The sequence below is a fragment of the Lolium rigidum genome, chromosome 3, assembly GCF_022539505.1.
Source record: "Lolium rigidum isolate FL_2022 chromosome 3, APGP_CSIRO_Lrig_0.1, whole genome shotgun sequence".
Taxonomy (NCBI): domain Eukaryota; kingdom Viridiplantae; phylum Streptophyta; class Magnoliopsida; order Poales; family Poaceae; genus Lolium; species Lolium rigidum.
The window spans coordinates 140,686,466-140,691,983 of record NC_061510.1 but is presented as its reverse complement, the minus strand read 5'-3'; the positions used below and the strand labels follow the sequence as shown (position 1 = coordinate 140,691,983).

At 54.8% G+C, this 5,518-nt stretch overlaps 1 pseudogene; it reads left to right on the top strand.

Annotated features, from left to right (window-relative positions):
* The first annotated feature begins 3,141 nt into the window (after positions 1-3,141).
* Positions 3,142-5,518, top strand: LOC124695582 (annotated as a pseudogene).

Sequence of the window (5,518 nt, the reverse complement as noted above, 5' to 3'; positions counted from 1 at the left end):
AATAGATTGATAATCACCATAACATAGTACTCTCTATCCATCGGATCCCGACAAACACAACATATAGTATTATAGATAGATGATCTTGATCATGTTAGGCAGCTCACAAGATCCAACAATGAAGCACAACAAGGAGAAGACGACCATCTAGCTACCGCTATGGACCCATAGTCCGAGGGGTGAACTACTCACTCATCACTCCGGAGGCGATCATGGCGATGAAGAGTCCTCCGGGAGATGAATCCCCTCTCCGGCAGGGTGCCGGGAGGCGATCTTCCGAATCCCCCGAGATGGGATTCGCGGCGGCGGCGTCTCCGGAAGGTTTTCCGTATCGTGGCTCTCGGCATCGGGGGTTTCGCGACGGAGGCTATTTGTAGGCGGAAGGGTAGGTCAGGGGGGCTCACGAGGGCCCCACACCCTAGGTCGGCGCGGACAGGGCCTGGGCCGCGCCGGCCTATGGTGTCGGCGCCTCGTGGCCCCACTTCCTTCCCGCTTCGGTCTTCTGGAAGCTCCGTGCAAAAATAGGACCCTGGGCGAAGATTTCGTCCAATTCCGAGAATATTTCCTTACCAGGATTTCTGAAACCAAAAACAGCGAGAACAACGAAGCGGCTCTTCGGCATCTTGTTAATAGGTTAGTTCCAGACAATACATAAATATGACATATAATGTGCATAAAACATGTAGGTATCATCAATAAAGTAGCATGGAACATAAGAAATTATCGATACGTTGGAGACGTATCACCGGGTCACACCCTGATGCTATCCTGGAGGTTATCCGCCGCGATGACCCTCGGCTGGAGATGCAAACGTTGCCACCGCCATCGCCACCAAGTAGGTTTCATCCCAGGAAGACGTTGTTCCGGTCCTCCTCGTCCATGCCGGTGTGCTCACTACGTACATCTCATGCGGCCCGCATGCCTCCCCCTACTCCACACCCAGAAGCGAGGTGAAGGAGTTCGCCATGCCGGCGAGTAGGCGCAACCTGTAGTGGGACATCTTCATCAGTGAGTCGCGACAATCGGCTCCCGTTCAGCATGCGACACGCAAAGCTAGAGCCGAAGGAGGAGGAGGTCGACGCGGGAATCTAAGATGGCCGCGTACCTACGCTGATGGCCCCGACGACATGCCGAGGTACTACATGGCATGGATGGACTCGGTTAACGACCGCAAAGCGTGTGAGGGGAACATTGAGGATGTGATCGCGGCGTCGATCCGCGACTCTGGCACTCGTCGACCTCATGTGCGACAATGAGCGGTGCCATGAACGCCGAGCCCAATGAGCACGGGAAGAACGAAGTCAGCGACGACGATTACCGGTACTTCGAGTACTACTACCAAGATGGTTTTGGGTGCGGCAACCTAATCGTCTCCAAGGCATGGGCCTTGTGCCGCGCACGGTAGCTAGTGGTCTGGCGTGCGCCAACGATGTGGCGGTGGATGGAGGATGGCGTGCGCACTTTAGCCTAAGGCGGGGAGCGACCGGTGGAGGCAGGAGATCCACGACCACCGTCACACGTTTTTGGAAGCGGAGTGGGCGTCGCCAGCGTGGGCGCCCACGGGCAACGAAGTATGATGGGCACACTACTTCCGCGTGCGTCGGGGGGAAAAGTTGGCGCAGATGGGTGGCCTCATTGGCCGCCCACGCTCTACAACGCGGCTGGGTGCCACCTCTTCTAGGTTGTGTCGGGTCGCACCCTCGGCTGGAGATGTAGAAGTTGCCACCGCCATCGCCACCAAGTAGGTTTCATCCTAGGAACACGGTGTTCCGCTCCTCCTTGTCCAGGTCGGTGTGCTCACTATGTCCATCTCATGCGGCCAGCATGCCTCCCCCTACTCCACACCCAGAAACGAGGTGAAGGAGTTTTCCATGCCGGCGAGTAGGCGCAACCTATAGCGGGGCGTCTTCATCAGTGAGTCGCGGCAATCAGCTCCCGTTCAGCATGCGGCACCCGAAGCCAGAGCCATAGGAGGAGGAGGTCAACGCAGGAATCGATGATGGCCGCGTACCTACGCCGACGGCCCCGATGACACGCTGAGGTACTACATGGCGTGGATGGACTCGGTGAACAACTGCAAAGCGTGTGAGGGGAACACTGATCGTGGCGTCGATCCGCGACTCCGGCACTCGTCGACCTCATGTGCGACGATGACAGCGGTGCCATGAAGGCCAAGCCCAATGAGAACGGGAAGAACGAAGTCAGCGACGACGACTACCGTTACTTCGAGTACTGCTACCACGACGGCCGCCACGGTCCTCAGTAGATTAGGTTTATTTAGATGAATCTCATTTAAACATTGTAAAATAATAAAATTTGAATAAAATTTTCAATTATCATTTGAATTTAAGTTTTCCAAACATTTGTTTTAAAACGCGGTTAGAAACAAACGCGTCCGCGCGACGACGATGATCCCCAATGAACCAATCCGGCACTTTTACTGAAGATGGTTTTGGGACACGCGCTCTTGCGAGACACGGCCGGCGTCAATCCCCCTGCAATGATCCCCGTCGTTCTTGTCGCCGACTATACGCGCACGCAGCCTAATCCACCGTGGCCCGTGGGTGAGCTTCTGATGGACGAATGCCCGACGGCCGGAGTATCTGATCAAGGCTTGTGATCTCGTCCGTTTTCCATGGCCAGTGCACGCTCGACCTTGTTAATAACGTGCACCCACCGACCGCCACATGCTGGAGTTCAATTTTTCGGGGGCCATCGGCCACAAGCGCGACAAGCTCCTGCCCCACGCCCAAACTTTTGTAAGCATCGGACCCCTCTGCATTTGCACACAAATGATGGACCGTAGACGAGAACTTTGACATGTACAACCTTCCTGCTTCCCATACCCATGACACCAGTATCTAAAATTTCAGTATCAGTATGCAGTTCACACTGGATCCAAACAATTCTCAGTCATCGTGCTCTGACAACTTAGATATGTGATATCTTCCCCCTCGATCATTAGATCAGAAATCTTAGCAGACGTGTCGCCACATTTCGCGATATATATCTCCCCCTCAACAACCACGAGCTAAAGCTCGGCATTGCAATTGTGATCACCAGCTGCGCACCCGTACTACCCACACTCTGTCTTTGCCGCAACAGAACAGAGTGTCCCTGCCTCCCGCCCACGCCATCGCCATGCCAGCCTCCTCCTGGTTCCACAAGCTCAGGAGGAAGAGGAGGAAGGGCAGGCCATCAGGCGCGTGCCCTAGTCCGAGTCCGATCCATGGCGCCGCCGAGGACGAGCCGATCGCCGTCGTCACCACCACGGTGGCGTGGACGGACGATCAGCGAACCCAGCAGCGCCAACGACCGATAGCGGAGCCGCGGTCACCGGCAGGTCCGGCACCAGGACCCTGCGCCGGCTACTCCCCGAACAGACCATCCTACTACTTCCCGACTGCGGACCGCGCCGCGCGCCCGGACGGTGGCCTCCGGTGCATTGCCCCGCGCGGCGGCGACGACGACAGCACGATCCTGGACGTCCGCGTTGACGTCGTCCACCGCCGCGCCGGCAGGCTCGGCGGGATCGACGCGCCCCCCGCCACGCCCGAGCTCAACCTCCGGCGCATCGTCACGAGGCCACTCGCCAAGAACGAGCCCGCTGACAACGTCGCCGTCAGCCCCAGCGCCAGCAGCTCGGCCGCCACCACGCCGTCCAGCTGCAGGGCGCGGGGCTTCCACGTGAGGCCGGCCAGCAGGCGACGGCGGCGCAGCCACGACGACAACAGCAGCTATGCTCGAAAGCACAAGGACAAGGACAAGGCGGCGGAGGCGGCGCCGGCGCACGTCGGTACGACGACGAGGGGGCGGCGGTGGCTGTACGAGAGCTTGGTGGTGGTGAAGACATCGTCCGACCCGGAGCGGGAGATGGCGGAGAGCATGGCGGAGATGGTGGCGGCCAACCGCATCCGCTCCCCGGACGACCTCCAGGAGCTGCTCGCCTGCTACCTCGCGCTCAACGCCGCAGAGCACCACCGCGCCGTCGTCGCCGCCTTCCGCCGCGTCTGGCTACACATCGCCAGCCAAAGACTGCTGCACCACCCGCGCCACTAGACTGCCTACTTCTAATTCTTAACCACCTCCGGTCGAATTCGATCTCTCCAAAACACAATGCACGATCAACTCTCATGCATGGACGAGGATCGATCATCCATCCATCCATAGTGTGCCCGGATCATTGTGTGTTCATAATCACATTGTGCTTGTTCTGCTTCTTGTACATTGAAAAACCGTGCTATGTCATGTTTTAGGCTTTAGATGAGCTGCTAGCTTGAATGAATTGTGTAAGTCGGCAGAGCTTTCTGGCGTTTCTCGCACTTTCTTCGGTTGGTATGGACGTATGGTAGTGTGGTTCGTGTTGTGAGGCTGAAGAATGGAATAAGCACGCGCACGATATGCGCGCCCCACTCTGCCTTCAAAAGCGGATTAGATGCCATCTTTACAGCTCCGTCCGTGCGCTGGGAAAATTCAATGGAAATTCTGCTGTTCATCACTTCGCCTTTCAAAGAGCTCCGTGTCATCAGCCTCGACTGCTCACCTGCATCTTCTAACTACGTCATCAGCACCCGTGCGCCTACAAAACCGTATCTCCAACTGTCTACAAATCCCTATCATCTGCACGGATTGTTTTCACCCATTTTTAGACACAAGATCAGCACATGGGAACAGACCGTGCGGTGACATCGACGGTAGGTCTGGCAAGGTCCATGCGGTGATCCCTCTTTAAGATGGGCGCGAGGAAGACAACGGTAGCGATTTCTATGGTGTGTGCAATAGCGTGCGCTCAGGGTCCACTTGACTGGTTGTGCTTCTCACCCGCCAATGGGTGGCTTGGAAAGGCATTTAGTTTTAGATGATGTGTGTTGGTGTATTGTCCGGTACTGACCCTGTTCATGGTCACCCCCTTCATCGCTTTTGTAGGTATAGCGAGTTGTTGCTGGAAAGGTGGCTTCAAGTTGATCTTTGCATCTCCCTTGTAAGCCTTTGCGAATAATTTAATAAAGAAAATTTGTGTGCATCCTTTGGATGCAGAGGTTGGAGCGATGCTCTCATTTTGAAAAAAGAAAATGGGAACAAACCTTGTGTAACGAGTACTATCCATGGTTTGAACCAGAGCAAACAACACCTTCATACATGCTCCCAAGTCCCATCCGTTCCATAATCCTTGTCGCATTTTTTCTTTTAAGTTACGGAATGGATGGAGTATATTTTTGCGAGATTGCTATTGTTTAAATTTCAATGATGGCCCTGTCACTGACAACAAACACATGCTTAAGGTAGTAACATATTACTATAGAGATTTGTTTAATTTAAGAGAGACCTTTTTTTAAAGTGAATTTAAGAGAGACCTGATGTTAGTCTTAAAGATGATTTATTCTCTAACAGTGAAAAAGCTACAGCAGAGGAGAATGACATGCTAGGTAGAAATTTACTGAGGAGGAAGTCAAGAAGGCAATCGTCTTTGGCTCTTATTCTGTCTTTGGCTCTTATTCTGATGGAGCCCCTGGCCTAG